Source organism: Schistocerca nitens, chromosome 9 (genome assembly GCF_023898315.1).
Source record: "Schistocerca nitens isolate TAMUIC-IGC-003100 chromosome 9, iqSchNite1.1, whole genome shotgun sequence".
NCBI classification, from domain to species: Eukaryota; Metazoa; Arthropoda; class Insecta; order Orthoptera; family Acrididae; genus Schistocerca; species Schistocerca nitens.
The window spans coordinates 203,288,109-203,315,618 of NC_064622.1; positions in this window are offsets into that span (position 1 = coordinate 203,288,109).

Consider the following 27,510-nt stretch of genomic DNA (forward strand, 5'->3'; position numbering starts at 1 on the left):
TGGCTGCTATAGACAATTCGTTCACCAGTCGAGTTCTGTGCTGTCGCCCGTCTTATTGCTGCCTAGTCCAAGAAGGAGCCGCATATACAATTCGAAGGAAAATATTTAGCTCGTGAAATATGAATGTTCCCCCGAATCAAATACATGTGGTCAGTTACATATCATAGGAGAGTCAAAATTTATTTCTTGATATAGGGTGCTCCATTGATCGTGATCGGGCCAAATATCTCACGAAATAAGCGTCAAACGAAAAAACTACAAAGACGAAACTCGTCTCGCTTGAAGGTGGAAACCAGATGGCGCTATGGTTGGCCCGCTAGATGGCGCTGCCATAGGTCAAACGGATATCAACTGCGTTTTTTTTTAAGTAGGAGCTCCCATGTTTTATTACATATTCGTGTGGTAGGTAAAGAAATATGAATGTTGTACATGGCGTAACGTAACATTCCGCCAGTGCGGATGGTATTTGCTTCGTGATACATTACCCTTGTTAAAATGGACTGTTTACAAATTGCGAAAAGGTCGAGATCGTGTTGACGTATGGCTATTGTGATCAAAATGCGCGGCGGGCGTGTGCTATGTATGCTGCTCGGTATCCTGGACGACATAATCCAAATGTCAGGACCGTTCGCCAGATAGTTACCTTATTTAAGGAATCAGGAAGTGTTCAGTCACACGTGAAACGTCAACCACGACCTGCCACAAATGATGATGCCCAAGCTGGTGTTTTAGCTGCTGTCGCGGCTTATCCGCAAGTCAGTAGCAGACTAATTGTGCGAGAATCGGGTATCTCAAAAACGTCGGTGTTGAGAATGCTACATCAACATCGATGGCACCCGTATCATATTTCTGTGCACCAGGAATTGCATGGTGACGACTTTGAACGTCGTGTACAGCTCTGCCACTGGGCACAAGGGAAATTACGGGACGATGACAGATTTTTTGCACGCGTGCTATTTAGCGACGAAGCGTCATTCACCAACAGCGGTAACGTAAACCGGCATAATATTTGGCAACGGAAAATCCACGATGGCTGCGACAAGTGGAACATCAGTGACCTTGGCGGGTCAATGTATGGTGCGGCATTATGGGAAAAAGGATAATTGACCCTCATTTTATCGATGGTAATGTAAATGGTTCACTGTATGCTGATTTCCTACGTAATGTTCTATCGATGTTACTAAAAGATGTTCATTGCATGAGAGGATGGCGATGTACTTCCTACATGATGGATGTCCGGCACATAGCTTGGGTGCGATTGAAGCGGTACTGAATAGCATATTTCATGACATGTGGATTGGTCGTCAAAGCACCATATCATGGCCCACATGTTCACCGGATATGATGTCCCCGGATCTCTTTCTGTGGGGAAAGTTGAAGGATATTTGCTATCGTGATCCACTGACTACGCCTGACAACATGCGTCAGCGCATTGTCAATGCAGGAGCGAACATTACGGAAGGTGAACTACTCGCTGTATTTTGCAAATGCGTTGAGGTTGACGGACATCATTTTGAGCATTTATTGCATTAATGTGGTATTTTCAGGTAATCACGCTGTAACAGCATGCGTTCTCAGAAATTATCACAAAGGTACTTGTATCACATTGGAACAACCGAAATAAAATGTTCAAACGTACCTACGTTCTGTATTTTAATTTAAAAATTCTACCTGTTACCAACTGTCCGTCTAAAAGTGTGAGCCATATGTTTGTGACTATTACAGCGCCATCTATCACAAAGCGAAAAAAGTGGTCCAACTAAAACATTCTTATTCCTTTACGTGCTACAGCAATATGTAATAAAAATGGAGGTTCCTATTTTTAAAAAACGCAGTTGATAACCGTTTGACCTATGGCAACGCCATCTAGCGGGCCAATCATAGCGCCATCTGGTTTCCCCATTCAAGCTAGGCAAGTTCAGTTCTTTGTACTTTTTTCCGCTTATCTCGTGAGATATTTGACCCGGTCACGATCAATATGTAGCTGTTTATGTACATGTACATTCTTTATTTCTTGCAAGGAAACGTGGATTCAGAATGGTTCAAATGGCTCTAGGCACTATGGGACATAACATCTGAGCTCATCAGTCCCCTAGACTTAGAACTACCTAAAGCTAACTAACCTAAGGACATCACACACATCCATGACCGAGGCAGGATTCGAACCTGCGACCGTAGCAGCAGCACGGTTCCGGACTGAAGCGCCGAGAAGCGCTCGGTCACAGCGGCCGGCGGAAACTATGAGGACGAGCCTGATTACCAGGAAATTATGCTGCAGGTTTATTTACTTTACTTGTCCATAAGGTTGCTCTATTGCATCGTATCTACATTGTCCCGTGACAGAACGTGCTGTGAATCAACGACAGGCCCATTCATTACTCAGTGCTATTCACAGACGTACATTACAATACGATGGACCACTACCGGTACAGTTTCGGAGAACTCACTGACGTGCACTTTGTGTATGAGGAAATACGTTGCAACGCTCTCGCTGCTGAAAGGCTGTATAGGGAACGATTTCTTAACAGGTTGTAACCTCCCCGCATGATTTTGGAAAGTCAATTATTACAGAAATGGTGCCAAATGTTGTTTTCCCACAAAAGTGAATAATAAAAATGAGCCAAGCGTAACCTCCTTGCAAAATTAATGAATAATAATGGCCCAAATGTAAACTCCCCACAAAAATTAAGGAATGATGATTGATCATTAAACCCACAATAATGTTAATTGAATAATGAACCATGTACTGAATGTAACATCTCAACACAAATAATTAAACCTGATAAATTTTATAAGGGCAGCAACGCTGACCTTCGGCCCTGTGAAATAATTAAACCTGATAAATTCTTACCTCAGTAAAACTGCATCTATATCTGCTCTTATTTTTCGGCACAGCTCCGTGCAATGCTGGCTTATATTTAATTTTGATTCTTGGAGGAAATGCATAGGAAAATATTCTTTAAATTGAAATGAATGCTTTTTCTTCAAAAGAGTGGAAAAATTCTTTAAATTGAAATGATTACTTTTCTTTAAAAGATTTACTTTATAAAAAAATTATTATTGGGGCGTTTCTTGAACAAATTAATTACAATTACCATACATTATTAGCTGAGCGCAATGCTGCTTCATTACCTTCTACAATATTACACATCGTCCACCACAATACTGACCAGATTCGGAAGAACAGCACGCCGTCGGCGCATGCCGACTCCCGCAGACTAGCACCGACTACTACACCAGACTGCTACTACTATCCGACTGTCTACTCCCTCTGCCGACTCGCCACACACAACTGCTCCAGACTGCTACTACTCTCCAACTGTCTACTCTCTCTGCCCACTCGCCACACACACTACCGACTGACTACTACTGCAGACAGAGTGCAACTCGCAACTGAACTCTCGCGCGGTCTAGCGCAGACTAGCAACGATAAATAACTCTCTGGTCAGAGATTCTGTCATGCCTCGCCATCGCTGGTAATGAATACATACGTGTTTCAAGGTATCATCCGTCACGAAGATTGTTTCTTTCTCTCGACCTACGAATGCGGGAGAATGTTTCATTGGAAAGAAAAAACGAGGGACCTGGTAACATGAGGACCATTCACACACCCGATTTTGAAGAGCAGGTACTGGAACGTGTTGCAGTGGACCCCATTACAAGTACTCGTCGTATCGTATGTATAGGCGATAATGTCATTGGGCTATCTTCTACCTGGCCGCTGTATTTGAAGTTCGATCAGAGTTCTAGAGTTCTACCCCTGGCTGTTCGTGAGAGGATATGGATACAGGGATACAGCATGGCGGTGCACCGCCTCACTTCAGTCCGGATGTCTACAACAATGTCAGTGCTGTATTTCCTGGTCGCCTGGAAGGATCCCCCTCGATTATTTCCTCAATTGTGTATGAGATCCCAGTGGACTGGAATTTGTTACCAGAATTGTAGCTCCCTGTGCTACACTACCTACTGCACTCCTTGACTTAAGCCCTCGTGAGCTCATCTCGATTTCTAAACTGAATAAAACACTCCACGGCATTCGCTTCAGAACTGCTACAAATTTGTTGGGCAATAGAACGCGCCGTTCGAACTGTCAACACAACTTGCACTGATAAGAGTATCCTACGACTTTCACATCGCTGGCAACAAGTTATACACAATGCTGGTGACTATTCTGAAGGTCAGTAAAACTTTCAAACACGTATCTATTCTGTACGAGCTGTAAATAAATAGTTACCACTATTAAAGTTCCAACCGTAGTGTTATTTCTGTGCTCCAGCATTCCCTATTTTCTGCGTTAATCACATAAATTAATGTATCAACAAAAACTGTACTCAAAACGACGATTGGACAGCCCCAGATTTAGAATAAATTAAAGAAATTATATGCTGAAGCACATGCTGAAGATGGAATTAAGGTAGAGTTTTGGAAAGCCGTAGACGATGACAGCATTCTTAAACTTAGAAATATTACAGATAAATGCAGGAGAAAGAAGGAATACTGGAGGACAGGAAAACAGCCATCATTCACCTCTGAACACGATAAGCCATAAAACACTTATTAAGAAACTTTTTCCAGTGACACGCAAAATTTTATCTAAAGCACTGCTCCGTCTGCGGCGGCGCGGGTTAGGAAATGCGTCATCAGTGTTTTTTTTTCACTGTCTCTAGTCGTACTGTTCACTACAAAAGTTCCACTCAGTACGGCGTCAGATCACTAGCCCGTTTCTCTGCATACGTAGATACTGTTCAGACGATGTTAAAAGCAGCGTTGATGAAAAACACCGACAATACTTACGTTTGCAAAGTCCGCGTAAAATCTGGCGGCCAGCTATCCTGTAATACCTTATAACACAATTTTCGCCGGCCGGAGTGGCGGAGCGGTTCTAGGCGCTACAGTCGCAGGTTCGATTCCTGCGTTGTCGCTTCCCACGCCCGGGTTCCCGGGTTCGATTCCCGGCGGGGTCAGGGATTTTCTCTGCCTCGTGATGGCTGGGTGTTGTGTGCTGTCCTTAGGTTAGTTAGGTTTAAGTAGTTCTAAGTTCTAGGGGACTGATGACCATAGATGTTAAGTCCAATAGTGCTCAGAGCCATTTGAACCATTTCGATTCCTGCCTCGGGCATGGATTTGTGTGATGTCCTTAGGTTAGTTAGATTTAAGTTGTTCTAAGTTCTAGGGGACTGATGACCTCAGAAGTTAAGTCCCATAGTGCTCAGAGCCAATTGAACCACAATTTTCGGGTGGGGGGCAATTGCTTTATCTCTTTAGAAAAATGACAAAATTCTGTAGCGAGTTCTTGTATTTCTTAAGGTTCAAAATTAAACACTTGCCATCAGCCTGAATTTAATTAACGAATAACATCACTGTCCTCAGCTCACAGTTCGTGAAAACCAGTACACACGCTAGGCAGCCAGGAATGTACTTCAGTCCAACCAGAATTGTTACGCGATCTACAGTAAATACTCTGCTAGAATATATAAGTTTAACTTTCTGTCATTTTCAGTGGATTTCTATCAACAGAAATTGGTAGCCAACTATTCCATAAACGGGTATGAAACATGCCACGCGGAATTCTACAAAAGCCGAAAGTTCACACTCGTTTATCTTTCCAACAGATCACTTCACAAACTTATTAAGACACTTTTTCCAGTGACACGCAAAATTTTATCTAAAGCACTGCTCCGTCTGCGGCGGGGCGGGTTAGGAAATGTGTCATCAGTGCTTTTTTTCACTGTCTCTGGTCGTACTGTTCACTACAAAAGTTCCACTCAGTACGGCGTCAGATCACCAGCCCGTTTCTCTGCATATGTAGATACGTTCAACGTGACCTGCACGTCCGATAGCTAGCCAGCGACTAGCTCACTGCCTTTCCTTCCTGGACCTACAACTACTTGCAATGCGAGGGAAATGCTTAACACTGATTGGTTGTTCAAAATAACCAGCCAATCAAAACAATCCACCGAGTTCTTTCTCGCGCTAAAACTGTCTTACGCTGTTCAACATTCACAAATGCAAACATTAATAAAATGTTTAACAAAACCAAACGAAAACTAATCTTGAAATAACTTGTTGTTGTTGTTGTTGTTGTTGTGGTCTTCAGTCCTGAGACTGGTTTGATGCAGCTCTTCATGCTACTCTATCCTGTGCAAGCTTCTTCATCTCCCAGTACCTACTGCAGCCTACATCCTTCTGAATCTGCTTAGTGTATTCATCTCTTGGTCTCCCTCTACGATTTTTACCCTCCACGCTGCCCTCCAGTACCTAATTGGTGATCCCTTGATGCCTCAGAACATGTCCTACCAACCTATCCCTTCTTCTAGTCAAGTTGTGGACGAACTCCTCCCCAATTCTATTCAACACCTCCTCATTAGTTATGTGATCTACCCATCTAATCTTCAGCATTCTTCTGTAGCACCACATTTCGAAAGCTTCTATTCTCTTCTTGTCCAAACTGTTTATCGTCCGTGTTTCATTTCCATACATGGCTACACTCCATACAAATACTTTCAGAAACGACTTCCTGACACTTAAATCAATACTCGATGTTAACAAATTTCTCTTCTTCAGAAACGCTTTCCTTGCTATTGCCAGTCTAAATTTTATATCTTCTCTACTTCGACCATCATCAGTTATTTTGCTCCCCAAATAGCAAAACTCCTTTACTACTTTAAGTGTCTCATTTCCTAATCTAATTCCCTCAGCATCACCCGATTTGGTAAGTATAGATAACTATTACTCTGTAAACGGCTATTCTGGCTGCCTTCTTACAAAAGCAAGTTCTCTCCCTTAGACATGCGTCATTAGCAAGGGCGGGGGGGATTACATCCTTCTTTGCGACTTGCTTGCTTAACACATTCCCTGAAACAGTTACGTAATGTTTAATCTGATATAATATTGAATTTTTTCCTATGTCCCACAGACACACTCTGACTCACTCTCATTTACTCACACAGCAACACATTAAATAATTGTGATATTTTCTGAATTTCATATTACGAAAATGAAAAATTGTTAACGTTTTTAATTATGAAAATTCAAGCAAATTGACGTAACATTTTGTGAACTTCAGTAATGACTCCAAATGATACTAAAAGACAAACTGTTTTGAATCGTATCTGACTTTCATCTTACAAGTGTCGGTTTGGCATGTTTTAGGTAACATTTTCTAACTCCGAAAGTATGCCATCTAGAAAGCTGAGATTTTGACACAACCTTTTTTTTTTAATAACAGAAGGCAGTATATTGACTTTTAACTAAATTGAATAATATTTACTACAGTTTATTTAGATTCTGAAGGGCTTGAACATTCAGTCGCTCGAATTGACACATATACCGCTTCCCACAGCTAGGCTTGCGACAGGTGCGAGTGAGTCACGCTAAGATACCAACGGCTGTTTATTGCCACCGCCAATTGCTCCAGAGCTATGAGCCCATACTTCGAAGTAGCTTACTGCAGTAAAATGCTATTGAGCATTGACTCGGGACGTTACAAGTCTAAGATGCGCTCACAGATAGCGTTATGTCAAGATGATTTCGGAAAACAGATCATTTATTAAGCAGATCTGGAATTTAAAAAGTATTGTGCAAATGAGAGAACTGAGAAACAAACGTACAACAGTTAAATTTGTAAATTTTAGAGAACAGCATTATTTCATAACATCCAAGAAATAGATTTAGATCCCAAAACTAGAAACATTATCCATTATATAAAAGCAAATATTACATCTCAAGTTAGGTTTTGTGGAGCATTCTCCAAGAACAGGCGATGAAACAAGAGTCAGGCAGGGAAATGTATTGTCATCTTTGGCTGTCAGCCTGGAGAAGATGATTAGAAAGTGAGTAAAATCCAACGCGAAATATAGAGAACTAGGACACCTAAAAGGTATCTTTGTGGCCTGCGTGACATTTGCAGGTGATGCTGTCTCGATAACAGAAGATGCCAAAATCCAAAGAGAAACCCGAATTGTGCATGCAGGAAAAAATGGTTTACATTTTTTCCCGGAGTCAGTATTTACAACAGACGATAAAACATTCCACAGATCTTAGTGACAAATCAGACACAATCAAGGGATCCAGGTCATTCAAATATGAAAGTGAGTGGCTAAGCATACACAACAATAAGATAAACAGTTTGGAGATATGAGCAAATCAGATGAAGGTTGCCTCCTAGACGCCACACTCATATACAAGAAAACATTTTACTGTAGGACGCTAAAATTATTCAATATAATAGTGTACTAAGACGCTCGTCTCTCTGAATGGAGTCGAAGTATTAAAACTTGTCTGGAAAGGCGGCATAAAGAAAATTTTGAAAATGGGAAGAAGACTGTTTAGAAGCATAGCAGGCCTAAGGACAATAGAAACAGAAAACAACATGTCACAACCTAGCAAAGAAATTATTAACATATAGAGAATATTGTACACAGTGCCCTAAAGAGGGAAAGAACAACCATCACGGTACACATAGAAACTTAATTGAAGCAAACATCAACGTAATGAACAGACGTAACAATAATTTATTTAGGAACAAGATCCAGAAAGTGGTCTTCAGGGACGAACAACAAAGAAAAAGGAAACAGTTTCATATCACCGAACAGCTCTGGAAACGGGAAAGAATGTGGGCGAAATGGAAGAAGAATGCACTAGGCAAGAACTGTAATATTGAATCAACGTCTCTGTAAACTGGATATTCGAATAAATAAAAACAAACAACTTATGCCATAAGTGAACAAAGGACAAAATAATATTTCAGCAAGTCTGAGAACATCGATTTTTACAGGTAACTCACTAGTAGTAACTCAACGACTATTTGTAAACAAAATTTCGTACAGAAGAGGTCACTCTTTTCCTAATCTCTAATGAAGGGCAAAATACAAAAAACATATTAAGAGAAAATTGTGGTATACTGTACTGTAATATATCCGGGGGTGCGTTGGTTTGTTAAGTATGGCTGTAGGTGAAATCTTTACGGCAGCCTTGTGCTGGCTTAACGATCATTCACCACACACTTATGGATTCAGATGAGTGCCTATAGTGTTCGACATCTCAATTGTAATCGCCTAGCAGATAACATTTGCAGCAAGTTTATTGATTTGAGCAGTGAGATTATATAAATAAAACTACTCTTCACGAGCACAGTGGGATTTAAATTAAATATATATATATATTATTTTCGCGGTCTCCAACAAAACTTAGCGTTTTTTAAAGTATATACACCACTTGGCTCTTTTGCCAGTGAAACATGTGACCCTCCGCAACCCACATTCCATCCACTCTGGTCCACTTCGATAAAGTATTAACTGTAAAATTCACTCTCTCTTCCTCTCTCTTGCACGTACGCACATGCACGCACACACAGAGAGGGAGAGGAGATAGAGAGAGAGAGAGAGAGAGAGAGAGAGAGTTTGAGAGAGAGGGGGGAGGGGGGAGAGAGAGAGACAGACAGCGAAGGAAAATACAAACCCACAGAAAAGTCATCAAAAAATAACTGACTCAGCTGCAAGTAGGTGATCTTATACCGCTCGATCATAACAGGCACTGACTATATGATGATTGTGGAGCTAGTGTAAGCGTAATTACAAACTCCATACAGCTCCATAGCGTATCGATGTGGTTGTTTCTCGAAATGTGACGACAAAATCATCCTCTACTGCGAGAAAAGACTGGTGAATATTATAACAGGAGAAGAAATGTAAGGGCTGCAAAGACAAAATTACACATTTAATTCTCTATGATGTCGTTTAACTAAACTATAAAAAAATGATATAGTGAGTATTGATGATACCTTAAATCAACGGCAAACGTGTTTGTTCTGGAATACAATGGGTAACACATTTTACATTTTATTTTAATTTTTCGTTAGCCAACAGGAAAATTCACAAGCATATCAAACTTCAATTTTTCTCTGTGGTTACTTTTAATTTTTCCTTTGATTGTGATAGTATTTTACCAACCATAAAGCGGTTCATGTTATATTATACAGTAGACACTGGCAAATTTAGAACACATATTACAGAGGTTTTCGAAGAATTCCTCAAGATGCGATACTATAAAAATACTAAATTAACTATTCATCACGTGTCGAGATATGGGTTCAGTATTTTTATGTCGTCAGTAATTACTAATTACCTAAGATAAATAATTCCTGTACTGAGAGTAAATGAAATTATCTTCTTAACAGATTGAAACGCATCGTAGAAAACTCGGGACTCAAGACTCCAAACAGTAGCTTATATTTGACAAACAAAGGGAAACAGTCGTTTAGGGAAACATTTCTTATTTCATTTGGAGCCTTAGAGCATTTCGAAATAATTCATAAAGCCTGTTCAAGGATTTGAATGCTATTTGCCCTGAACGACTTTCATACCTTTGCACTTCACAGATTCCAGATTTCCGATAAATGGTGCAGCCACACATATGTAACGAATCCATTCATAGTTAATTGGAAAGAGCGTAACTAGCTAAGAAGACACTGACTTCAAGATACTTAATCTGAGTCAAAAGGCTGTAGTCGTTCCTATTGTGTGAGCAACGAATAAAATCTCCATGGAAAAAAATTAGAGTTACATTGAAATGTCCTTGCAGAAACAAATAAAAGAAGTAATCCAGAACGTAGAATGGAATCTCTGAGACTCAATGGAACTGTTATATATTGGCGAACTTCGGGGAATTGAAAGATTAAATCGTTTTTTAGCGAATCCCGTACTGAATAGAAGGTGTTCCATTCTCAAACGAATATTCAATGAATTGTACAGAAACCGGGTGCAAGGTGGCATCCAAGTTTTACTTCCAGTTGTCAGACTTTCCAGTATTTCACGGCTATAGGAGTAAATGTAAAAAGGTCTTGCGCTGCCGTAGCTTCGTAAGGCCGCTTCCAGTCCACAGTGGTTAAACACTGGCGCCCACGCCGGCTCTCCGCAGTGAGGAATGGAATCAGATAGAGGGCAACCCTGCTGAATTCACGGGATTTTGCATTCGCGGTTGTCCGTAAAAGCCGTCCCTCGCCGTTAGAATGCTTCTGGATGTGAAACACCGTGCCATCTGCTCTTGGAAACCCCGAGAATATGCGAGAAATGCTTACAATTCGCAACTCTTTTATTTCCCTGTCTGGGCACACAACGTCTATGACGCACGAGGTTCCGGGGACATGCGTGTATGACGCAGATAACTTCACTGAATGCCAACGACGGTAAAATAAGGTGCCTCTATTTTCCTACGTCGAATGGCAAGTTTTGGAAGATTAAAAATTACGACGACACACGCTGTCATCGCCCACATATCTAATTTCACGAAACAGTATTTAAAATGAATTATGCAACGCTCACCATGAAACACGTGGTGGCGAACACAGTGACGACATTGTGATATTATAAACGTCTACAACACGGCGTCCAAAGTTGTACTTGTCAATTTCGGATCGCATAGAAGAAAGCTGGATGTATACATATTTGGAGAATACTAAATTAGTGATCGAAGAACTTCTGTTCAGTGCAAACTTTTTGAATTGACAATATTTCCTAGTTTCGACTGTTGTGACTATTTTCAGCTTAAGGGGTTGTTCCTCACTCTCCTAAGAAAAGAAGGCCTATGTACCCGTCACTGACGTCATCGCATTCCGTCCTGTAAAGCCACCTGGAAGTCAAAAAATCGTAAGGAAATCGATTTGAACCCTCCGATAATTTATGGAAAGACAACATTTCCTCTTTGAAATGACGAATTTTATTATTTGTAGCTTATTTCTTAGTATCTTTAAATGGTTTCCAAACAAAATGATGTATGAAACTTCCTGACAGATTAAAACTGTGTGCCCGACCGAGACTCGAACACGGGACCTTTGCCTTTCGCGGGCAAGTGCTCTACCATCTGAGCGACCGAAGCACGACTCACGCCCGGTACTCACAGCTTTACTAGTGCCAGTACCTCGTCTCCTACCTTCCAAACTTTACAGAAGCTCTCCTGCGAACCTAGCAGAACTAGCACTCGTGAAAGAAAGGATATTGCGGAGACATGGCTTAGCCAAAGCCTGGGGGATGTTTCCACGATGAGATTTTCACTCTGCAGCGGAGTGTGCGCTGATGTGAAACTTCCTGACAGATTAAAACTGTGTGCCCGACCGAGACTCGAACACGGGACCTTTGCCTTTCGCGGGCAAGTGCTCTACCATCTGAGCGACCGAAGCACGACTCACGCCCGGTACTCACAGCTTTACTAGTGCCAGTACCTCGTCTCCTACCTTCCAAACTTTACAGAAGCTCTCCTGCGAATCTAGCAGAACTAGCACTCCTGAAAGAAAGGATATTGCGGAGACATGGCTTAGCCACAGCCTGGGGGATGTTTCCACAATGAGATTTTCACTCTGCAGCGGAGTGTGCGCTGATATGAAACTTCCTGACAGATTAAAACTGTGTGCCCGACGGAGACTCGAACACGGGACCTTTGCCTTTCGCGGGCAAGTGCTCTACCATCTGAGCGACCGAAGCACGACTCACGCCCGGTACTCACAGCTTTACTAGTGCCAGTACCTCGTCTCCTACCTTCCAAACTTTGCAGAAGCTCTCCTGCGAATCTAGCAGAACTAGCACTCCTGAAAGAAAGGATATTGCGGAGACATGGCTTAGCCAAAGCCTGGGGGATGTTTCCACAATGAGATTTTCACTCTGCAGCGGAGTGTGCGCTGATATGAAACTTCCTGACAGATTAAAACTGTGTGCCCGACCGAGACTCGAACACGGGACCTTTGCCTTTCGCGGGCAAGTGCTCTACCATCTGAGCGACCGAAGCACGACTCACGCCCGGTACTCACAGCTTTACTAGTGCCAGTACCTCGTCTCCTACCTTCCATACTTTACAGAAGCTCTCCTGCGAATCTAGCAGAACTAGCACTCCTGAAAGAAAGGATATTGCGGAGACATGGCTTAGCCAAAGCCTGGGGGATGTTTCCACAATGAGATTTTCACTCTGCAGCGGAGTGTGCGCTGATGTGAAACTTCCTGACAGATTAAAACTGTGTGCCCGACCGAGACTCGAACACGGGACCTTTGCCTTTCGCGGGCAAGTGCTCTACCATCTGAGCGACCGAAGCACGACTCACGCCCGGTACTCACAGCTTTACTAGTGCCAGTACCTCGTCTCCTACCTTCCAAACTTTACAGAAGCTCTCCTGCGAATCTAGCAGAACTAGCACTCCTGAAAGAAAGGATATTGCGGAGACATGGCTTAGCCACAGCCTGGGGGATGTTTCCACAATGAGATTTTCACTCTGCAGCGGAGTGTGCGCTGATATGAAACTTCCTGACAGATTAAAACTGTGTGCCCGACCGAGACTCGAACACGGGACCTTTGCCTTTCGCGGACAAGTGCTCTACCATCTGAGCTACCGAAGCACGACTCACGCCCGGTACTCACAGCTTTACTAGTGCCAGTACCTCGTCTCCTACCTTCCAAACTTTGCAGAAGCTCTCCTGCGAATCTAGCAGACCTAGCACTCCTGAAAGAAAGGATATTGCGGAGACATGGCTTAGCCAAAGCCTGGGGGATGTTTCCACAATGAGATTTTCACTCTGCAGCGGAGTGTGCGCTGATATGAAACTTCCTGACGGATTAAAACTGTGTGCCCGACTGAGACTCGAACTCCGGACCTTTGCCTTTCGCGGGCAGGTGCTCTACCATCTGAGCGACTGAAGCACGACTCACGCCCGGTACTCACAGCTTTACTAGTGCCAGTACCTCGTCTCCTACCTTCCAAACTTTACAGAAGCTATCCTGCGAATCTAGCAGAACTAGCACTCCTGAAGGAAAGGATATTGCGGAGACATGGCTTAGCCAAAGCCTGGGGGATGTTTCCACAATGAGATTTTCACTCTGCAGTGGAGTGTGCGCTGATATGAAACTTCCTGACAGATTAAAACTGTGTGCCCGACGGAGACTCGAACACGGGACCTTTGCCTTTCGCGGGCAAGTGCTCTACCATCTGAGCTACCGAAGCACGACTCACGCCCGGTACTCACAGCTTTACTAGTGCCAGTACCTCGTCTCCTACCTTCCAAACTTTGCAGAAGCCCTCCTGCGAATCTAGCAGAACTAGCACTCCTGAAAGAAAGGATATTGCGGAGACATGGCTTAGCCAAAGCCTGGGGGATGTTTCCACAATGAGATTTTCACTCTGCAGCGGAGTGTGCGCTGATATGAAACTTCCTGACAGATTAAAACTGTGTGCCCGACCGAGACTCGAACACGGGACCTTTGCCTTTCGCGGGCAAGTGCTCTACCATCTGAGCTACCGAAGCACGACTCACGCCCGGTACTCACAGCTTTACTAGTGCCAGTACCTCGTCTCCTACCTTCCAAACTTTGCAGAAGCTCTCCTGCGAATCTAGCAGAACTAGCACTCCTGAAAGAAAGGATATTGCGGAGACATGCCTTGCCACAGCCTGGGGGATGTTTCCACAATGAGATTTTCACTCTGCAGCGGAGTGTGCGCTGATATGAAACTTCCTGACAGATTAAAACTGTGTGCCCGACCGAGACTCGAACACGGGACCTTTGCCTTTCGCGGACAAGTGCTCTACCATCTGAGCTACCGAAGCACGACTCACGCCCGGTACTCACAGCTTTACTAGTGCCAGTACCTCGTCTCCTACCTTCCAAACTTTGCAGAAGCTCTCCTGCGAATCTAGCAGACCTAGCACTCCTGAAAGAAAGGATATTGCGGAGACATGGCTTAGCCAAAGCCTGGGGGATGTTTCCACAATGAGATTTTCACTCTGCAGCGGAGTGTGCGCTGATATGAAACTTCCTGACGGATTAAAACTGTGTGCCCGACCGAGACTCGAACTCCGGACCTTTGCCTTTCGCGGGCAGGTGCTCTACCATCTGAGCGACCGAAGCACGACTCACGCCCGGTACTCACAGCTTTACTAGTGCCAGTACCTCGTCTCCTACCTTCCAAACTTTACAGAAGCTATCCTGCGAATCTAGCAGAACTAGCACTCCTGAAGGAAAGGATATTGCGGAGACATGGCTTAGCCAAAGCCTGGGGGATGTTTCCACAATGAGATTTTCACTCTGCAGTGGAGTGTGCGCTGATATGAAACTTCCTGACAGATTAAAACTGTGTGCCCGACGGAGACTCGAACACGGGACCTTTGCCTTTCGCGGGCAAGTGCTCTACCATCTGAGCTACCGAAGCACGACTCACGCCCGGTACTCACAGCTTTACTAGTGCCAGTACCTCGTCTCCTACCTTCCAAACTTTGCAGAAGCCCTCCTGCGAATCTAGCAGAACTAGCACTCGTGAAAGAAAGGATATTGCGGAGACATGGCTTAGCCAAAGCCTGGGGGATGTTTCCACAATGAGATTTTCACTCTGCAGCGGAGTGTGCGCTGATATGAAACTTCTTGACAGATTAAAACTGTGTGCCCGACCGAGACTCGAACACGGGACCTTTGCCTTTCGCGGGCAAGTGCTCTACCATCTGAGCTACCGAAGCACGACTCACGCCCGGTACTCACAGCTTTACTAGTGCCAGTACCTCGTCTCCTACCTTCCAAACTTTGCAGAAGCTCTCCTGCGAATCTAGCAGAAGTAGCACTCCTGAAAGAAAGGATATTGCGGAGACATGGCTTAGCCACAGCCTGGGGGATGTATGTATGTATGTTTAGTTTCATGGCCATCTTCCGCAACAGATCTTCCGTATCAACTGTTGTTGTCTTTTCCCGTTTTAAACTTACCACAAGTCATGACAAGCATTTCAAGAGGCGCGCTTTGCCGTTATTCAACGACTGACATTTAATAATTTTTTTTTTCGTCTTAAGTTTACTGCAGTTTACAAGGAGTTCTTCGCCAGAGGTGTTTGGGATTTATTTCTAAATCATCTTCTGCTGTAATTTGTCTCTCTTCTTCAAGTTGACATGTTTTGAAATAAACTGGTTTTTTTCCTTAGCTGTGAGTTCATGAAAGCTGAAATATACCGAAAGGCAAACGTTCTACCTACTCCAACTTCCGCCAACATCGTAGTCGAGTTTAAACGTGTAAACACGTGGGAAAAACGCCAGTGAACACAGAAGATGCTTTGTAAATGGAAGCAAAACGCGTCTGATGAAGTCATTGTTCTTCATCATTGTTCTTCACAGTTCCTAAAGCCTTCGCTTCAAAACACCTCTCCATTTAAATATCACACTTGTTCATGATGAGCATGTCCCTTGCAGCCATGTTCTAATTTTAGTAATAATTTTAGTTAGTTAACATGTAATATTTGGAGTAAAGAATGTTCATTCAGTGTCTTCTTCGTTACGAAACATCTTTACACTAGGGTTGGACAAGAACTCACGTGTCTATTACAAATCAGAGTGATTGAGACGTTGCAGTTTTGACAATATCAGTTTGATGGTATGTGGCTGCGATTTCAGTCACAACTACCTCACATGTACCAAGAGCAGTAGCTCTTAAGGATTATAATGTTCAGCCCAATATGACGTCTGTTGACCGACGTTCATGCTTTGTTGTATACCCTACCTAAGGCCGAAGAAATGAACCAAGAAGCTAATTTGCTGTAAGAATAATGATTGAGACGTTGCAGGTTTGCAGTTTGATCGTATCTGGCTGCGATATCAGTCACAACTACCTCACAAGTACCAACCGCAGTAGCTTTTCAGGATTATAATGTTCAGCCCAATATGCCGTCTGTTGACCGACGTTCATGCTTTGTTGTATACCCTACCTAAGGCCGAAGAAATGAACCAAGAAGCTAATTTGCTGTAAGAATAATGATTGAGACGTTGCAGGTTTGCAGTTTGATCGTATCTGGCTGCGATATCAGTCACAACTACCTCACAAGTACCAACCGCAGTAGCTTTTCAGGATTATAATGTTCAGCCCAATATGCCGTCTGTTGACCGACGTTCATGCGTTGTTGTATACCCTACCTAAGGCCGAAGAAATGAACCAAGAAGCTAATTTGCTGTAAGAATAATGATTGAGACGTTGCAGGTTTGCAGTTTGATCGCATCTGGCTGCGATATCAGTCACAACTACCTCACAAGTACCAACCGCCGTAGCTTTTCAGGATTATAATGTTCAGCCCAATATGCCGTCTGTTGACCGACGTTCATGCTTTGTTGTATACCCCACCTAAGGCCGAAGAAATGGACCAAGAAGCTAATTTGCTGTAAGAAAACTTCTGCACTTGGTGTTTTATCTGCCTACAGCTCTAGAGTGTGATAGTAGAACACACCTCCCTCCGTGATAACTTGGTTTCTTGGTTGTGTAGCATAGCCCGAAAGCTAGGTTAGGTTGAAAGATTATAATTCGGTTCAGAGTTAGTAAGGACAACAAATTTAGATGATAAATAAAAGTTGTGGTAACAGACTGAACTATAGCGTAGCCAAATGTTGACGTACACGCCTTGGTTAAGCAGTCTTCTGGATGCCCCGGCACACTGTCCAGTAGGAAGGAACTCCAGAGGCAAGTTGGATAAGAAACCAGCCTTCCAGAAAAGATCGTTAAGCAGCTAAGGGAAAAAGCACCAGGACCACCAAGACTTTATGGCCTCCCTAAGGTGCATGAGGAAGGCATTCCTGTACGTCCAATAGTCACCAGTCGGCCGCGGTGGTCTAGCGGTTCTAGGCGCGCAGTCCGGAACCGCGCGATTGCTCCGGTCGCAGGTTCGAGTCCTGCCTCGCGCATGGATGTCTGTGATGTCATTAGGTTAGTTAGGTTTAAGTAGTTCTAAGTTCTAGGGGACTAATGACCACAGAAGTCCCATAGTGCTCAGCACCATTTGAACCATTTGAATAGTCACCAACATTGGCGGAGCCACCTACATTACTACTCAACACCTTAAGAAGATGCCACATGTAAGGAAGTGTGCCCATTAGATTCGCATCTCAGAGGATTTTCTATGACACCTCAGGCAGCTACAGATCACATACTCTGACATCACGGTCAGTTTTGACGTGTTCTTCCCTGTTCACCCGCGTATCACTGAATGATTACTTGAGCTGATATGAGAAAAGTTCATCGGTGCTCTCCTGGGCTTATTCAGGCACGTATTGACGTCGACTTACTTCCTACAGGGGTATCAATTCTACAGACAAACGGAAGGGGTGCCAATGGACAACCCTCTCTCAGCGGTAGTAGCCAATCAGTTTATGGAGAGATTTGAAGAAGAGGTATTTACATCGGTCCCAGATCAACCGAAATGCTTTTTTAGGTACCAGGATGACGCCTTTGTTATATGGCCCTACTGGACGGGAAAGCTAGAGGTTTTCTTGGACCTACTAAGCTCACGCCACCTAACATTAAATTCACCATGGGACTAGAGAAAGATGGACTGCTCCCTTTCCTACATGTACTAGTCTGGAGGAAGGCAAATGGTACCTTCGTCACAAAGTGTACCGCAGATCCACTCAAACGGACTTGTACCTGTAAGCGAACAGTTGCCACCATCCGGCACAGAAAAATGGTGTACTCAGGATTCTGGTATACCGGGAATGAACTGTGTCAAATTCTGATAATTTGACGACGGAGGAAGAATACCTACAATCTGTGCTCTACAAAAATGGATGCTCTTCGTGAGATGTTCAAAAGGAACTGCACCTAGAGGTTCCTGAAGAGGTCCAAGAAGACACAAAGAAGACTGGATATTTGCCGCATGTAGGGCCGATATCTGCCATAATCAGCAGAATTCTCCTCAAACAAAATTTGAAGAGCGTGTTCCATCCACCCACCAAAATTAAGGCTCTGTTAAGTAGTGTGAAATACACTACTGGCCATTAAAATTGCTACACCAAGAAGAAATTCAGATGATAAACGGATATTCATTGGACAAATATATTATACTGGAACTGACATGTGATTACATTTTCACGCAATTTCGGTGCATAGAGCCTGAGAAATCAGTACCCAGAACAACCACCTCTGGCCGTAATAACGGCCTTGATAAGCTTGGGCATTGAGTCAAACAGAGCTTGGATGGCATATACAGGTACAGCTGCCCATGCAGCTTCAACACGATACCACAGTTCATCAAGAGTAGCGACTGGCGTATTGTGACGAGCCAGTTGCTTGGCCACCATTGACCAGACGTTTACTATTGGTGAGAGATCTGGAGAGTGTGCTGGCCAGGGCAGCAGTCGAACATTTCCTGCATCCAGAAAGGCCCGTACAGAACCTACAACTTGCGGTCGAGCATTATCCTGCTGAAATGTAGGGTTTCGCAGGGATCGAATGAAGGGTAGAGCCAAGGGTCGTAACACATCGGAAATGTAGCCTCCACTGTTCAAAGTGCCGTCAATGCGAACAAGAGGTGACCGAGACGCGTAACCAATGGCACCCCATACCATAACGCCGGGTGATACGCCAGTATGGTGATGACGTATACACGCTTCCAGTGAGCGTTCACCGCTATGTCGCCAAACACGGATGCGACCATCATGATTCAGTATACAGAACCTGGATTCATCTGAAAAAATTACGTTTTGCCATTCGTGCACCCAGGTTCGTCGTCGAGTACACCATCGCAGGCGCTACTGTCTGTGATACAGCGTTACAGCGTCAAGGGTAACCGCAGCCATGGTCTCCGAGCTGAGAGTCCATGCTGCTGCAAACGTCGTCGAACTGTTCGTGCAGATGGTTGTTGTCATGCAAACGTCCCTATCTGTTGACTCAGGGATCGAGACGTGGCTGCACGATCTGTTACAGCCATACGGATAAGATGCCTGTCATCTCGACTGCTAGTGATACGAGGCCGTTGGGATCCAGCACGGCATTCCGTATTACCCTCCTGAAGCCACCGATTACATAATCTGCTAACAGTCATTGGATCTCCACCAATGCGAGCAGTGATGTCGCGAAACGATAAACCACAATCGCGATAGGCTACAATCCGACCCTTATCAAAGTCGGAAACGCGATGGTACGGATTTCTCCTCCTTACACAAGGCATCACAACAGCGTTTCACCAGGCAACGCCGGTCAACTGCTGTTTGTGTATGAGAACTCGGTTGACTTTCCTCATGTCAGCACGTTGTAGGGTTCGCTACCGGTGCCAACCTTCTGTGAATGCTCTGAAAAGCTAATCATTTGCATATCACAGCATCTTCTTCCTGTCGGTTAAATTTCGCGTCTGTAGCACGTCATCTTCGTGATGTAGCAATTTTAATGGCCAGTAGTGTATAATGATGCCAAGATTCTACCAAAACATCGAGATATTGGGTCAGCGTAAACAAAGAATCTGTTGAGATTAAGACCACGGAAAATCTCATTAACCGTGACACCGGTGTCCAGCTGAACTCTGCCTGGAATCAGGAACTCGGTCTTCTGCAGACGCAACAGAGGCAACGTCAGTACCCGCTGGGGTCACAAGTATGAAGATGTAGTTAGATATAACAGCCCAGTAGATGTAACGCACTTGAAATGGTACCTCATATACCAGTACAAAACGTGTGAACGTTCTACCGAGTCTCGAGTGGCAATTCGAACACCAGTGGCCTGAAAATAACACTGCAGCTGGCCCTGGTGGCCAAAGACCAACGACGTAACGCCTGACATGGCACGCCACGGTAAGAGATCGTCCTAGGTAACAGGAGGGTTTAATGATGACAATCAAAATGTCTAGCACGATCTCGACGGCATTCAGAACTTCATACAGCAAGATTGACAACGAATAGTAACTGATGTGTCAGCACAAAAACAAAACAAAAATGGTTTAAATGGCTCTGAGCACTATGGGACTTAACATATCAGGTCATCAGTCCCCTAGAACTTAGAACTACTTAAACCTAACTAACCTAAGGACATCACACACATTTATGCCCGAGGCAGGATTCGAACCTGCGACCGTAGCAGTCGCGCGGTTCCAGACTGAAGCGCCTAGAACCGCTCGGCCACCAGGGGCCGGCTGTGTCAGCACAGCATGGCCTATTACACATATAGTGAAATGAGTTAAAAATTATTTACTCAAAAACTATGATCAAGTTGAAGAACAATTTACGCCGGCCGAAGTGGCCGTGCGGTTAAAGGCGCTGCAGTCTGGAACCGCAAGACAGCTACGGTCGCAGGTTCGAATCCTGCCTCGGGCATGGATGTTTGTGATGTCCTTAGGTTAGTTAGGTTTAACTAGTTCTAAGTTCTAGGGGACTAATGACCTCAGCAGTTGAGTCCCATAGTGCTCAGAGCCATTTGAACCATTTGAAGAACAATTTACTAAAATCTAGCCGGCCTGAATGGGCGAGCGGTTCTAGGCGCTACAGTGTGGAACCGCGCGACCTCTACGGTCGCAGGCTCGAATCCTGCCTCGGGGATGGGTATTTGTGATGTTCTTAGGTTAGTTAGGTTTAAGCAGTTTTAAGTTCTAGGGGACTGATGACCTCAGAAGTTAAGTCCTATAGTGGTCAGAGCCATTTGAACCATTTTTGAACTAAAATTTAACGAGAAAATATTGTCTTTCGTTACTGCAGTGACTAAAGTAATTCAGAGTACAGGCAACAACACATCAGATACCATGGCACACAACCACGTTACGTAAATGACAGGCACACTACAATGTAGGATATAAAATACAAAATTTCATCTGACCAAGCAACCTCGTGGGATTCAACAAACTACTCCCAGAAACGGACGCCCGCCCACTCAGCTGTTTCCAATACAGGCTCGTCATGAACCCCCAAACGGGAGCAGCCACGGTTACGAATAGGCACGAAAAATCCCAGAACTAGTGAGTATCTACACCAGACTGACATCTACCTTAAGTAACTATAAACACAATAATCCATTACAGCACATCATCTGTAGAATTAATCAACCTATTGGCCCGCATCTCGTGGTCGTGCGGTAGCGTTCTCGCTTCCCACGCCCGGGTTCCCGGGTTCGATTCCCGGCGGGGTCAGGGATTTTCTCTGCCTCGTGATGGCTGGGTGTTGTGTGCTGTCCTTAGGTTAGTTAGGTTTAAGTAGTTCTAAGTTCTAGGGGACTTATGACCACAGGCAGTTGAGTCCCATAGTGCTCAGAGCCATTTGAACCATTAATCTACCTATTAATGAACATCAGCTAAGCTGTACAAATCTATTAACTTACGTGCGTAAGGCCAATTATACAGTAAGCGGCGAGCGAACTAGATACACACCCAGCCGGCACGCGCGGGCAAGGGCGGCAGAAAATACACAATATCGCAAGCAGGACGCAACCCAGGACCCCGCACTCTCTACCAAGACAACCAGCAGAAGTCCCGATAAAACGAAATCAAATGCAAGTAACTAGCGTGCAGGCTGACGGTATGTCGAGACCGCCCCCCCCCCCCCCCCCCCACCCGACGCAAAACACAAGGCGACTTTCAGCAAATAGCCACACTTAAATTTGTGATTAAATGCCGGCCGCTGTGGCCGAGCGGTTCTAGGCGCTTCAGTCCGTAACCGAGCTGCTGCTACGGTCGCAGGTTCGAATCCTCCCTCGGGCATGGATGTGTGTGATGTCCTTAGGTTAGTTAGGTTTAAGTAGTTCTGAGTCTAGAGGAGTCATGACCTCAGATCTTAATACCCATAGCGCTTACAGCCATTTGAACCATATGTGATTAAATCAGAATTAATTACCATATCCACATACTGTCATTGAAGGAATTCTTGTACTTTCATTAATAGAATCAGTTTCAAACTATTTAAACGTACAATAACAACTGGCCTCTCAGTAACTTGTAAGAATTTATGAAACTACTCATTTAGAACGAGACACGTGTCTCTCAGACACACTGTCACTTCAGATAGAAACGTAACAGTAATGTTATTGCAATTCCCAGAAAAATATATCCAGGGAAAATTTTATACATGTATATCTATAGCAATTGGACAGCTTAAATCCGTCGTGTGATGTAAATACAATAAACAGGCGGCATTTAGACAAGGACCAGCCAAACTATTTTCTTTAGCGGTTAACACTGACAGTAGCAATCTGCAAACAGAATGTATCAGCGCTCCAGGCCCTAGTAGATGTTAATCATCACATCACATACAAGCCGGCCGGGGTGGCCAAGCGGTTAAAGGCGCTACAGTCTGGAACCGCGCGACCGCTGCTGTCGCAGGTTCGAATCCTGCCTCGGGCATGGATGTGTGTGATGTGTGATGTGTGTTAGGTTTAAGTAGTTCTAAGTTCTAGGGGACTGATGGCATTAGAAGTTAGGTCCCATAGTGCTCAGAGCCATTTGAACCAGCTCTCACTGGAACCTTGCGTACTAAGCAAGTTGAAACTAACACATTCGACGTCAGACTCAGTAGGAGTAGCAACGGCCGGCTAAGAAAATGAAGTCAACAGCATTGAACCCAGTAGTCGATTCCGGCCACAATTTACAGCACAAGCAAGGCCCTTGCCCTCTTCCTTGTTCGACGAAGCCAGCCACCGCAGATCCCGGTGCAGGAATCGATATACACCAACGGCTTCCCAGTAACGTGACTGCTTCCACGCCGGCGATATTTGCTACGGCGCCGTCACCCGGGTAAACAGCCCCTTTTAGATGTGCTCTTCCTGCTGCCTCGCACGGCGCCTGTACTGTCCGCCAGCCTTCCCAAACGACGTTACTGCTAGGCGCTAGTTGCTAGAAGTACTCATGTACAAATTATGTACCGTTTCATGACAACGTTGAGAAAAACATCGACTGGGGTGTGAAACCCCAGCACAGAAACAATGGGTTAACGAAATTGTGTTAAAAAAACTGGTATTTACCTACATTTGGCATCTCATTTAGACTGCACTGAACAGAATTTCAACCGAGGCGTAAATATGTGCAACACTCCAAGAGAAAGTTTAGGCCTTCAAGTGCATTGTGCTTAAAAATTAAGTTTTAAAAACTACATGCAAATGTTGGTCACCTGGCAATTACAGCGGAGATCGACAGTACAGATTTTGTGAAATATGAGAAACTGGCGCTTCATTGTAAAACGGAACTAAAATTATTGCAGCAAGGATAATAAATTTACTACAAAAACCCATAAAGGGAGAATATTTATTGTGGAAGTGAGATAATGGTGGAACAGAAGTATTTGTATGACTAAACTTCTATCCCAGTACCGAGTAACAGTTACATGTTGCCTTTCTGACGACTTCCAACGGCAACAAAAATTTTCATTTTGAGTACTTCGTTTCGTTATTGACAGATTTGATAAATTTAAAGCCGTGTCACTGTCTGCTCACTAAGAAATATGATCTTACATTAAAACTTTAACCGAACACAAGAAAGTATTGCAGGGAGAAATTCTGTGTTTGTCTTGACACAGCGTTGCGCAAATACCCGTGGAATTTATCCATCCAGTATTTGAGAACGAGAGTATTTATCATATTCCAACAGAGTTTAACATAATTTAAAATCTTTAGGATACATTTTCTCGCTGACAGCGTCCTTAAAATTATGAAATGTGAAAATTTTGTCGGCTACCACACAATGATTTGACTAAATTCATTAGATAGGGATATTCACATACAGTATACAGTGGCGGTAGTATCGCATACACTAGGTATAAATGGGAAGTGCTTCAGTGGACTTGTCATTTGCACTCAGATGATTCATAGGCAAAAGTTTCCGATGTGATTATGGCCGAACGACAAGAATTAACAGAGTTGGAGCTAGACGCATTGAACGTTCCATTTTTGAAATAATTATGGAATTTATTATTCCGTCATCCAAAGTGTCAAGAGTGTCTCGACAATACCAAATTTTAGGCATTACCTCTCACTGCGGACAGCCTAAGACAGAGGCAGCATTTACGTAGGTGGAGGTGTCAGTGCTAACAGACAAGTAAAACCGCTTGAAAGAGCCGCAGAAATCACTGTGGGACGTACGCCGAGCGTATCAGTTAGGGTAGTGCGGTGAAATTTTATGTTAATGGTCTGTGGTATCAGAAGTTATCGTCTGCAGTGTCTGTCCTGCGTTCGTGGCCCCATCTGCTGGACTCTAGAGGACTGCAAAACTGTGGCCTGGTCAAGTGACACCAGATTTAAATTGGTATGAGCTGATGGTAGGGTTCGAATGTGGTGCAGACCCCCCGAAGTCATGGATCCAAGTTGTCAACAAGGCACTGTGACCGCTGATGGTGGCTCCATAATAGTGTGGACTGTGTTCATTTTAAATGGACGGGGTCCGCCGGTCGAACTGAATTGATCCTTGACTGGAAATGGTTATGTTCGGCTACATTTGCAGACATTTGTGAGAGAATTTTCATGAATGACAATACAGTATGTCACCGGATCACAAATGTTCACGACTGGTTTGAAGAACATTCTGGACACTTCGAGTGAACGGTTTGGCCACCCAAATCGCTCGACACGAATCCCATCGATCATTTATGGGACGTAATCGAGAGGTCCGTTCGCGCACAAAGTTCCGCACCAGCAACACGTTCTCAAGTATGGACGGCTATGGAGGCCGCACAACTCAGTATTTCTGCTGGGAACTTCCGGCGACTTGCTGAGTCCTTGCGACGTCGAGGTACAGCTATACGCCGGGAGAAAATAAGTCCGACACGATATTTGGAAGGTATCCCATGGTCTTCGTCACCTCAGTATATTTTAGCTGTTCATGCAGTGAAACTTCATCATGAGGCATGCCGTTTTAATTTATTACTTCTTTCATGTAGACGCTATTCGGAACGTAGTTTAAAGACACTACACACACATACCACTGAGTGGACCTGTAAAATTGTCATACTGTAGTTCAGGAGATATGACGTCATAAGCATTGTGATGCTTGAGAAACTAGTGTAAGTAGGCTGTTTAGGTTTTCCTTATTGGTAACGCCATGTAGCGCTCTGTATGAAAATCACCGGCTGTGCTGTGTGCAGTCTGTGGCTAGTTTGCATTGTTGTCTGCCATTGTAGTGTTGGGCAGCGGCAGCTGGATGTTAACAGCGCGTAGCGTTGCGCAGTTGGAGGTGAGCCGCCAGCAGTGGTGGATGTGGGGTGAGAGATGGCGGAGTTTGGTAATTTGTAAGACTGGATGTCATGATCTGTTATGTATATTGTTGGAGGTGAGCCGCCAGCAGTGGTGGATGTGGGGAGAGAGATGGAGGAGTTTGGAAATTTGTAAGACTGTATGTCATGATCTGTTATGTATATTATGATTTTTCAACACTATTAAGGTAAATACATTGTTTGTTCTCTACTAAAATCTTTCATTTCCTAACTATGCCTATCAGTAGTTAGTGCCTTCCGTAGTTTGAATCTTTTATTTAGCTGGCAGTAGTGGCGCTCGCTGTATTGCAGTAGTTCGAGTAACGAAGATTTTTGGTGAGGTAAGTGATTTGTGAAAGGTATAGGTTAATGTTAGTCAGGGCCATTCTTTTGTAGGGATTTTTGAAAGTCAGATTGCGTTGCGCTAAAAATATTCTGTGTCAGGTTAAGCACAGTCGTGTATAATTGTTCAAAAGGGGACGTTTCACTAGGTTTTGCCTAAAGTGGAGATCAGTTTGCCCAAACTACATCTACATCTACGTCATTATTCTGGTAGTCACAATAAAGTGCATGTCAGAGGGTTCAATAAACCACTTTCAAGATGTCTCTCTACCATTCCACTCTCGTACGGCACCCGTGAAAAACGAGCACTTAAATTTTTATCGTCATGATTATTTCTCCCTATGTAGGTGGGTGCCAACAGAATGTTTTGCAATCGAAAGAGAAAGCTGGTGATTGAAATTTCATGAGAAGATCCAGTCGGAACGAAAAAGTCTTTGTTTTATTGATTGCCACTCCAATTCATGTATCGTCATATCTGTGGCACTATCTCCCTTATTTCGTGATGATACAAAATGAGCTGCCCTTCTTTGTACTCTTCCGATGTCACCTAATGCGGATCCCACACCGCACATCGTTACTCCAGAATATGGCGGACATGAGTGGTACAAGCAGTCTCTTCAGTAGACCTGTTGCACATTCTAAGTGTTCTGTTCAGTTTGCTCTACTCACAACATTATCTATGTCATCGTTTTAATTTAGGTCATTTGTAATTGTAATCCCTAAGTGTTCAGTTGAATTTACAACCTTCAGATTTGTGTATCTTATCACGTAATCGAAATTTAGCGCTTTTCTTTTAGTACTCCTATGAATAACTTTACACTTTTCTTTATTCAGGGTGAATTACACTTTTCGCACCATACCGATATCTTATCTAACTCATTTTGCAATTTATTTTGGTCATCTGATGACTTTACAAGACGGTATATGACAGCATCATCTGCAAACAATCTAAGACGGCTCCTCAGATTGTCTCCTATGTCGCTAACAGAGATCCGGAACAATAGAGGGCCGATAACACATCCTTGGGGAACGCCGCATATTACTTCTGTTTTACTCAATAACTTCCCGTCTATTACTACGGACTGTGACCTTTCTTACAGGAAATCACGAATCCAGCCACACAACTGAAGCCATATTCAATAGGCACGCAGTTTGGTTAGAAGACGCTTGTGAAGAACGGTGTCTTGTGAAGAACGGTGTCGAAAGCCTTCTGGAAATCTAAAAAGGTGGAGTCAGTTTCACATC